This window comes from Belonocnema kinseyi, chromosome 8 (genome assembly GCF_010883055.1).
Source record: "Belonocnema kinseyi isolate 2016_QV_RU_SX_M_011 chromosome 8, B_treatae_v1, whole genome shotgun sequence".
NCBI lineage: Eukaryota > Metazoa > Arthropoda > Insecta > Hymenoptera > Cynipidae > Belonocnema > Belonocnema kinseyi.
The window spans coordinates 123,482,704-123,494,899 of NC_046664.1; positions in this window are offsets into that span (position 1 = coordinate 123,482,704).

Sequence of the window (12,196 nt, forward strand, 5' to 3'; positions counted from 1 at the left end):
ATCACACACTGAATGCGGGACGCGTACTGTCTTGCCCAGCCCATCTTTATGGCAAGGTGTTACATTCGCCTTTCGATCTTATGATCAGCCGTTGGTTTTGTTTTACGGTTCCCATCGGCCAAAGCTCTAGCTGCATTATACACACAATAATTTATAGCCCAAAGGACGGATTCTTCTTAAAAATATCCGCGAAGCTCATCATCCATTTCAACCAGATCTTTGGGCTTGAGAGAAACCTTGGTGTTGATGTTTCTCCGGGTCATAAAGCATCGTTCTTCCTCTATTGGATGCCTGCCCGCGGTTAGTCTTAGTGTTGCATGCAGATGTGCCATGTAACCCCGTTCGGTAGCCACACTCTAATCGTAGCACTCTAACAAGTCGTGATTTAGTCGCTCCATCCACTTAAAGGTCCCGAGATTCCGCCGATCTATCGCATTGAATCCATTTTGATTCGTTCCCCAGCTCCAGAGTGATCGGCATTGTTGGCCGACCCATTGTCGGGAGCCCTGCGCGTTCTGTTGTTTCGAACATCACTTACTACAGCTATGTTTGGTGTTGTCATTGTTGTTCCCACGAGAAGCTAGGGAAAGGGGTATATCTATCGTTGTAGAGCCCCGCATGCAAGGATAAGGCTGCGTACTCTGAGATGTCGCCCGGTATCGCAGAGTCACCGTTCTAGACACATGACCCAGGTGCCATTCAGCTTTGGACACGGTTTTCACACCTCCGATTGGGGTAAATTCTTTTGGGACCACCCCTGGACAATTGTCCGCGACTGCCTATTTATTTTTGTAATCATATTCAGCAGAAACCCTTGGTACTGTGATCCTCTATTCGCAACCCTAGGACGCGTTCGGTGGCTTTGTCATAGGCTCTTCGGTTTGATTCTAGACGAATCAAAACCGAACCGAATATATATGCTGCAGCTGCTGACATCTATCGAGTTAAAGAAATATACTACATAAATTTGGACCTGTAAGATCTCTTCTATTTCTTGTCTTCTTGTCTTAAATCGAGGTAAAGGTAGATCTATTGTTTTCAAGTGGAAATGAGGATCACCTTGATGGTATGATTTGCAGCAGCACTGTGGTATAACATCTAGCGTCTTTACGATTGATGTTTTAGTAGTTGATTGCAATAGTAATGATGTAGTTGGCTTACCCTTCACTACCAGAATCTAAGACGGTAACAAAATTATTGGGATTAACTTTCATTGAATGAATTATAATCTGAAATTATAGAATGGATCTTAATTGCTATCAAAACATTTTAATTTTCCTCTCCATCAATTTTCACTAAATCGTCTAAACATATGCGATCAAGCTTCATCGGCATATTATCTAAATATCCAGCATTCATACTTAGTAGATAACTACATAACCAAGCGTCGTTTCTTATGAGTAATGATTGAGTGTGACTTTATCGACTGAAAAAAAAACCGCTTTATGTGTACTTGTCAAGTTAAATTATAAAAAGAAATTCAAATATTTTTTATTTATTTAAATTTAGATTCAGTTTTATAATCATATTTTATTCTTAAATATCATTAAAAAAGAATTGACCATGATGTGGGCGTTTATGAAATGATTCGTGGAACTAATCTCATGTAACGCACATATTATTGAAATAACAAGCCTCAGAAGAGGTCTGTCTTTCGCGTGTAACAGATTTCAGCTACATAGCGGTACTCTCTCTCTTGTAAATTTAAATAAAAATAGTACCGGCATGTTGCTAAAATAGATATCTACTTATTATTTTTCTTATTTGATGCGCCTTCAGACTTACGTCCACTTATTACAATAGGCTGAGTTCTTTTGCGATGAGTAGGATCCATATTGTGTGACTCAAATATTTCTATGTTACGTCTTTTGTTCGTGATTTTTTCTTCATCGTCGCTACTTACTTCTGATAAACAGAGGTCCTCGTTTAAAATAGTCGCATGCGGTGAAGATGAAGGAAGTGGAGTGGCAGAACGTTTATATAGTTTTAGGTTATGAGCATCTGATTGTTGCTGAATGTTATATGCTCTTATATGAGGATCTATTGGTGTTGGTTGTGGTTTCAATGAACGTTGTCGCGATAAAGTTTTTGATGTAGATTGCAACGATTGTGTTAGCGTCGAGGATGATGGTAATGCTTTCGATGGTGACGGTGGCGGTGGTGGTAGCGGTGATAGTGTGCGTGATTTGGATGATAACGATGACGACGACGATGATGAGGTCGAGGAAGCGTGTGATCGAGATTTCTTTGTACTATTTTAGAAGAGGATGAGGGGTGGGATGGTGGTGGTGGTGATCTTCTATCATATCGTACAACCACTGACATCTGTTGAGGAAAAAATTGGCAATATTCTCTTAGACAAAAAAAATTTGAGGCAAATTTAAATTTTAAAAAAAGTGCAATATTCTATTGGAAGAAAAAAAATCGAGGCAAATTTAAATTTAAAAAATGCTTAACGTTCTTTTAAAAGACAAAATGGAAGGTAAATTTAAAAAAATGATTGTTTATCTCTAGTGGCTTCTGATTTATATCAAAGTTTGACGGCAGGGGTATCTTCACATGAATCAAGGGAACTGTGGAATCAGTTGAAGTTCACTCCACCTCACTAGACTCTCCAGATCTCTTTTCAACCTAAGAACACAGATACAAAATAAAATAAAATTAAGAGCACAAACCAACACGAAGAACACTTTTCACTGCATGAATCACTGCATGTGTTCCAACTTACTTTTTTCATACCACCACTCTTCTTCTCAACCATTGAAATTCTTTTATTTTACTTCTCACCACTGATCCACATTTAATCACAAAACAAATTGAAATCCAGACCTCTGAATATGAGCTATTAAAACACAAGTCCCCACTATGCCCTAGCGCGATAGTCCTCACTACACCCTAGCAGGATAGGGAAGCGCTGGGAATCCCACGTCGAGACGCCGTGACATTTATCTGAACTTCGGAGTCATAGTCTCACGTTAAGCAGTAATCACATTTATCGACCGTGTGTTCGGAAACGACTGTGGATAAATTACCAGAGACTGCTATGACCCCATTGCCGGTATAGCAGAGAAAGCCACTCTAGGTCATGCATATGAAAAATACTGTCGGTTATTTAGCAGAACCATTAGCATCTGTCGGTAAATGACCGGTCGCTGTTTTACCGACCAAGGTGTCACCGAATTGTCATAGGTATACTGCTCATGACGCACGTTTCAAATCTTCGACATTTCTATCGAATAGGCGGGGCATTTATAAACCGCTATCATGGACCTATTCTTATGTAGGATGTGAATGCAGAGTTGGCTCGAGCAATGCTAGAAAAAGCACGAGAAGTAAACATAATACAAGCTTCAGTAGAATCACACGAACTGCATAGAAGAAATAGTTAGTGGATTTGGTTTGATCAAAATCAGATCATTGACTTTTCACGTCTTATCCTCTAAAATTTGCGCGATATCACTTTCGGTGAGTATCAAGTCCAATTACCCCATCTTACATCCAAGATGGATTACAAAGGGAAGACAGAGAATGAGAAGTCTTTCAATTGCATACGTATAGGGGCGATCCCAGTAGAATAAAAGTCCGCGTTTTTTCACGTTTCCGTAACGCTACAAAACATTAGATTGAGAGCGCAAAACTGCCGAGAAAATAGAATTTTTCATATTTTGTACTTTATAAGCTTGTGTAACATGCGCAAGACCTTCAATTTCCTTAGATTTATCCTAGCTACGGGAAACGGTAAGCACACTGGGAAATTTTTGTGTATGAATTTGGTCTTCACGAGTCCCAACACATAAGAATATGATACCAGTACATTTATTCTTCCGTATAATGGTATTATAAAAATAATAACCAGAATAGCCCTAGGTTTTCCCCTATTTTCTGCATTTAGGGGTAAACTGATACGTGTAGGAAAAATTCAAAGGCTAGATTTAAATTCAGCAGTTTAAAATCTATGAGAATAACCTAGTCACTTCTTTCGTGCTGATAAATTGTTTGTATGGCCTGTGTGACTAGAAAATCCTCAGGCTTTTCCCTATTTTTTGCATCTAGGGGAAAACTGAGATGTGCAGGGAAAATTACGAGGTCAGATTCGGATTTAGCGGCTCAAAATCCATAAGGGTCACTTGTCTCGTGCAGACAAATTTTTTTGCTGTGGTCCTCTGTCATTAGAGGATAATTAGACGACTCTGAAAATAAATTCTAAAGTAAATCCTGCTAAAAGACGGTTCCTATGTATGTTTTAAAGTGGTTTTCTTAATCAATGTATTAATAACAAAATCTGTGGTGCTTTAATCCGTTAAAAATATCGATTTCCTTGTTTCAATAATTTTAAAAACTGTCCTAAGTCAGATCAAATAATGTTCTGAAAGATTTCATGTGTCAAATATAACCATGAAATATCTCTGGAACATTGTATGTTCATGAAACGTTATTTGGATTGACATATGATGTTTTTGAGCCGTTCTCATGATGTTCTTTGACGTTTGCGCCCACTGGGGTCGTACTCCAGACAATGATTCGGTGAGATTTCGTGGTTCCAAAGGAGAGTCTAGCAATAATACGTTATATCACGATATCTTTACAATTTTCGAATAAACAACTGTATTTGATCTCTATTGTCTCCTATTACGAGCCGCTGTTAAAAAATAGAACAGTCACGTCTAATCATTCGCAACTGTATTTGTATGGCCGCAATTTTCCCGCCCTTACGCATGCCCAAACATGCGAACTTATACGACAAGAAGTAATATTTTAAAGATTTCAGTCTCCTGAAATGCTGTGACGTCTCATCAGCATATTCTCCCAGATAGGACTGAAATATAGTGTGAAACTGAAACATAGTGTGAAACAGAAACGTACTTAGTACCATTTTACCATACTTAAATTTTTTCTGGTGTATGTCATGACCTGTATAGGCCAGAATCTACTATACCAGAGTGGTGCCAGAACAGCACGCCAAAGCGGTACCAGCCGGGCGCCAGGCTACAAACAGATTATTTTATTTCTGGCATCCAACTGGCACCAGTCTACAGTTATCTTCTACTAGGGACATTGCTACCCAGATGGAGGTTACCTCTTTGCAATTAAAGAAAAAAAATTGAAAAGTGTCACTGGCAGTCTTATTCAACCAGTGTCGCAACAATATTTAGGTTTTCGTCAATACTTTACGTGTTGTATATTTTAGAGATGGCAGGAGGCATAACAGACCATTTAGTCTTTACATAGTTTAATATTTAAAAAAAATCAGTTAGTAATCAATTAATTAGTTATCAACATGAAAACCCTGGCGGACTGAAGAAACCGTATGGAGCCTCTACAAAGTACCCGTAAAGACCCCATTGGGTCCCCATTCGGTTCCTTTTTAAAAAAACTCAACAAAAAAAAACAGAAAAATCAACTTTTAAATTGTTGAAATTCGGATTGTACGTTAAAATTCCCGATGCAAGGTCACGAAATAATCGCAATAGTTTATTTTGCAACGGTAAAAAGCTAAAAAAAATATAAGACGTATAACGCCTGTTGACTGATACTTACAGGCGATGCGTTTGAAGTGTAGCAGTCAACAGGCGTTATAACTCTTGTATTTTTTAAAACTTTTTACCGTTGCAAAAAAAAACTATTGCGATTATTCCGTGACCTTTCATAGGGAATTTTAACGTAAAATATAAATTTCAACAATCTAAAAGTTGATTTTACTGTTTTTTTGAGTTCTTTAAAAATGATGCGAATGGGGTCTTTACGGGTACTTTGTGGAGGCTCTATCCGGTTCCTTCGGTCCATCAGGGTAATCAAGAAACATTTGATTTCATGGAAACATTTAAATAACTTTCACTCTATATTATTGTTGAAGTTAGAATTATTAATATCATTTTATAATAATTTTCGGAAAGAATAATACACATGTACGTACAATTTTAAAAATTGAATTCAGATACCCATTTCCCTACATCAAAAAGATTTCAGAAACTATTTAATTGTAATAGAGATAGCTTAAATATGAATAAGCTTTTATTAAAAGTCTTATGTAAGGTCAAATTGGCCAACTGTCCCCGTCCAAAATATCGATTTCGCCAATCTTATTCAAACTTTGCCAGATTGTAGTGCTAGTGGATTCCTTTAAATTCTGTAACGGGGGCACATCTCCTACAACGGGTTGTCAAGATACAGGGGCCCGAATTTTCGATGATTTATCCCGACCGCTAAAATTCAATTGTGCATAACTCCTGATAAACATCTCAAATCTCTCTTTCATGAGGATGTTATAGATATTTTAAGGAGTTTACAATACAAGTAATCGTTAAACAATGAAAAAATTATTTCACCTCGATTTTCCATTTTAAAAAACGTTTTTGTGTTATCTCCACAATCGGAATTCTTTCTTTTTTTTCAATTAGTCTAGAAAAAATCTAGATTTTTTCTCTTGCGAAGCATCCGAAAACGAATTTGAGATGGAAAGCACTAGTTGAATTATAGGAAGTAATACGAGCGCGGATGCCCTGCGCCAACTAGCTAGAGTGCTGCTGGGCGTGCTATAGTGTCTCCATTGTTCTAAAGCGTTAAACTATATTCCGAAGCATTGAACTATATTCCAAAGCATTGAACTAGAATTTTCATTCAAACATTCAAATGATTTGTAATATACATTTCTTTGTGAAATGTTCACTTTCGTTTATTAAAATATGTTTTATTGGTAAATTTTAATGAGTGCATTAGTATTAAAACAGACGTAGGTTCATTGTCTCGTTTCAAAAAAATGTATTATAAAGGGTGTTGGTTAAATCCAACTTAGAATTTTTTTTTAGAGGTACGGCACTGAGTCAACATACATTTTTTCCCGAAGGATTTGCGAACGAAAGAAAGAAAACTTTTCGAATATACGGGATTCTGTGAGATCCTCGGATCAATAAAATGTTGAAAAATAAAAAAACTTGTTGAGAAAATGATTATTTTCACGATAAATATGAATTTTGCGAAAGATAGAAATCAGCAGGTAGCAGACGACAGCATTTGAACGGTTAGAATCGTTTGCAATTTTATTTTTTTCATTCACAATTCTGATATAATAGAAGAATTGTCCAGATATACTTGATGATGATGATATACTTGATATAGTCTTGATGATGGCGAACCTCAATTTTGCGAAATTCGTTGACAAATACAGAAAAATGCAGCCAAAATTGATATGCCCTGTGTGTGTCTTGTAACTGCATGTCTCGGGAATTCTTCTATTATGTCAGAATTGTGAGTAAAAAAATAAATTTTTAAACGATTCTAATCGTTCAAATGCTGCCGCCTGCTATCCGCTGATTTCAATCTTTTGCCAAATTCATATTTGTCGTGAAAATAATCATTTACTCAACAAATGTTTTGATTTTTCAACATTTCATTGATCCGAGGATCTCGCAAAACCCCGGATATTCGATAAGTTTTCTTTCTTCTGTTCGCAAATCCTTCGGAAAAATATGTATTGAATCAGTACCGTACCGAGAAACAAAAATTCAAAATCGGATTTAACCAACACCCTGAAACATTTTATTGTAACTTTCCGCTGTTTTGTTATCAATTGAATTTGCTCATTTCTAATGTTAATTTTACGATTTAAACGTGACACATATACGGGCTAGACAACAGACCTACCGTTTTTAACTTCTAAATTATGTGCCTTAACTTCAGTGACCCAGACATTGTCAATTGAATTTTCTACCCAGAAAACAAAAATCCATTCACTTGCATTTGAATGGGGTTTGAGGCCTTCTGAATATCGTATTTGTCACTGGAATTCCAAATACCTGCCCATAGGTTACAGTGAGTTTCGAATGAGAAACCGGTTTTTTTAATCGGCCACGTAATCTTTTTCTCATACCCATTCAGTAGCGATTATGAATCAGCATTAACCAATAGAGGAACAATAGTTCCGATACAAAATTATTTTTAAAAAAATTGATTAGAATGGTTTAATTTATTTATTAAAAACTAGTTAACCCTTGTTTTACCACCTGGGTACCTGGGTACCTATCGGCGTGTATTTTGTTACATCACTTTGTTCCCTGAAGAGATAGGCTCAAATCCTTCCGGATCCCCATGATTTGGCTAATTTTGTATAGAAAAATACATTAAAAGTTTTTATTATTTTTATTTTTTCCAAAAAATTTTTTATTTGAAAAAAGCACACGCTGGAACCACCCGGGTACCCGGGTACCCACATACAAAAATATTCGGAATCATGCGATAAAAACTAAAAAAATCATAAAATTGTTTATCTTTCCATAATATGGAAAAAAATTTAACTTATTTACACAAAAGATAGTTAAAATACAAAAAAGCATTTTTTTAATTATTGATTCACCATTCAAAACTAAAAACTCACTTCATACATTCCAAACATCTCGTAATTTTTGCAGTGTGTTCATCGCAAACAGGCGTCTCACATGAAATACAACTCTTCCTTGTCTTTCGACGTTTTCTGATTGCCTGTTTATTGCAAATATAGCACAATCCAATCATCACTTTCCTACCCGTGATGTCTCGTGGTTGATTATCAGCAGGAATGTCGATTGCACGACTGTTGAAGCTGCCTGCGTTTCATACCTAACTCAGGAATTATATGGGTCACCATATATTAAAATATAACTATATTTCTATTAAAATATCTTCTTAAAGTATTAATAAACTAATATCAATTTACTTTATGTATTAGTTTCCAGGTATAGCAAAGTTTTACTTCCAATATCGTATCTAAGTACCCGGGCACCCGGCTGGTTGTTAGTGTACAATTTTTTGGGTGGTATCACAATGGTTAAATGGGCAACTTTTAAGAAAATCCTAGCAAATATGTAGTTTTCTTTTATTCACAGACTATTTATTTTTAGGCTTTTTAATTGATTTTGTTGAACATTTTTTCTTACATATTTTTAATTTACGCTTATAAATTTTCGTTATCACTGAAAGTGAAAAATAAATGAGTTACAATCTGTAGGTTATATGAAACTTTACATTTACCTGTTATCAATATTAAATTCACAAAAACTATCACTATCGTTTTATTTTATAGAAATTACCTTCAAATAAAATTCAGGTATTGAATCTCTAAACATTTAGATGTTTTTGATGCAAATAGATATGAGAGAATTGCAGAGTTCGTTTCTTACGCTTGGACTCCCTGCAGCCATTAGCATGTGCACTGAATAAATTTAATGTCACTGATGCTTAATTCAGTACAAATCATATAATCCTTGCACCGAATAATCTATTGAAAACCATTGTAAAAAGAGAGTTACGACTAAATAATCATTAAATTTAGAAATAAATTGTCGCATCAATTATAATATATAACAGCATTATTTAACTTGAATTTCTTGAATTTCTGTTTAATCAGAATTGTCCTAATCAAATGCATTACTTCATACTTCTTATTCAAAAGAATTAATTCTTTGAAATTTTAATATGCATATTCTACTCAGTTAAACATAACATGAGTTGACATACAATTGGCAGATTCACGCTTATTGAAAATTGTTTTGTGTGCATCGTATTTTCACTATTCGTTGCGATCTTTTAAGGACTCCATTTCAAATTGAATCTCAACCCATTCATATGCACATTAATGAATCGCAGAATACCCATAGGAATTATTTCAGGTTAGTCAGTCTCATTCAAGTCTATTCACTAAGCTTTTTAACGAATGTGGAATGGCACATTGAAAGCACTGCTCTCAGGTGATCGATTAAAAATATGGCCAACCCATTGAATTTTCATTCTTTCAATCTGCAAATGACAGATACGAAATTAAAGTCATAACGAAATTGTTTGTAAAATTAAGTTTTGTATTATATGGAATGTATTATAGGGAAAATACCATTTTTGAAATTAGTAATACAAATTAATTTGTAACTTTACCACCTTTAGTATTGCAATTTATCATGGCGTTGTAAGAATATATTTTCTACACGTGAATCTGTCATATTCAAGGTAGGTAATAAAGGGATCCTCTTTCAAAGTGGAGAATTTTTGCAAGATTGCGAAAGTACAAAAAGCAGGGACTGAGAATCCATTTTCTGCTTTCCTGTGATAAGAACTGCATACGTTGAGTATAATTAAATAAATGGTATTACTTTATACGAAAATAATTCGTAGAAGTAATGTCTAATTTTTACGACATAAAGGTGCTTACAGAAAAAAAGGTAATACCGAAACATATAAAACTAGTCGACAATTTTGTGAAATGAAATGTTTCTCCTTACTTTTCTATAGTTAATATATGTGTACTACAAAGGTGGGTATTATTTAACTGAGTGTGAAATTTTTGCAGGAAATTATTTTTATGTAATCATTAATTAAAAAAGGCATGACGTAAACAAAATAGAGGCATTGTGCCACTTATATATGGAAAAGTATAATGTTAACATTCAGTATAATTGTTTACAAAATTAAGAATTTTGTACAAAAAGGACTGTACTCTTTGCAAAGTATCCATTTTTCATAATTTACGGGAAAAAATGTTCATAGCCCGGCAATTAATTACATTGTTATGAAAGATTCCTATTTGGACTATTTGGGCCCTAAAATTAGAAATTAAATTTTAAACAGATTTATATGGATTTTAGTTAGAATACTTTAATCATCAAATATTATTATTCTCTTCATTATTTAATTATTATTTGAGAAATGGTAATAAATCATATCAATCTATAAGACATTAAACAGTAAAATTGTAAATAATATAATATTTAAAAAATTAACAAATTGTTTGACAAATTAAATTTTTCAAAAATAAATTGATTTAATAAATAAAATGTATGACAAACCTTAACAATTGTGTACAAAACTAAAGGGGTTAAAAAATAAAATTGTTCAGAAAATAAAATAGTTTAAGAAATTAAAAATCAAGAAAAAAGAAATAGATTGCAAAACATTATTTAAACAAATAATGCAATTCTAGAAAATTATACAATTGATGAAAAATCAAAATAAACTAAAAAATAAAATGTTTGAAAAAATTAAATTAAAGAAATATAAAATGGTTAAGCAATCAAATTGATGTAGAAACAAAGTGGTACAAGAAATAAAATATGCAAAAAAATAAATTGCTTAACAACTGGCATTAGTTAAAGAATTAAATTAGGAAAATCATTTCTTGTATCAAATAAAAAAATTTTAACAAAATAATTGCTGTAATAAAAGTTATAGATATTTGTACCATAAGATTAAAAATTAAATTGTAAACCAATTTATATGAATTTCAATTAGAATACTTGTATCATCAATTATTAATATTCTCTTCTTTAATTAATTATTATTTAAATATTAGAAGGAATTTAATAATTCGTTTATTTTACACGTCGGTTTTGAAGTCGATTAATTTTAGTTGCGGATATTTCTGAATTCGGGATTTTTTTCATTTCACAATCTTGTCGAAATTTGAAACTTGAAACATTTTATACTTTGATAATAATATATGTTTTTGGCATTTTTTTCGTTTGTTTGTGTATTTGTTATTTATTTTTAAATTATTTTTTATAAGTTCTGAATATCCATGCAATTTTTTTTGTTTGTCTGAATTGTGTCAATCATCTTCTACAGTATGAAGAAAAAATTATTTTGAAGGGGTTTTTATATTTATTTTGTAATTTGTATGCATATTTTCTATGGTAGTGGATGATTTTGTAGAACAAAGTAACTACTAGCCCCGCCGCACGGCTATTTTCAACTTTCGTGGCACATTTTTTGCATTGGACAGTACTGGAGAAGCACCCCCTGATATTAAGTAATATTAACTTATCTTGTATACAGAGGTAGAATATTACTCCACATTTATTCAATTCTATATTCCTAACATTATTTGGAAATGAATCATGATTCACCATGTAATTGTATAATTCGTGATCTGCAAAAACTTTACTCGACTGCAGAATTGTTTCCAGAAATAATAAAAAAAGATTTAATAAACTTATTTCCTTTAATATATTTGTTTCTAGGATAGACCTTCATAATTAACGCTTAAGATTGACGCTCATCAGTATGGACTATGTGTCAATATTTCAGATTGACTTCATTATAATAACATTTCTGAATGTTATTCTTTTTAGATTATTCAATATTTATATCAATTTCAAGAAATCTGTATGCAATTATAATTGTAATTAAATATTAATTATTCACCAGTTTACCCATTTACTAATATATTATATATTAT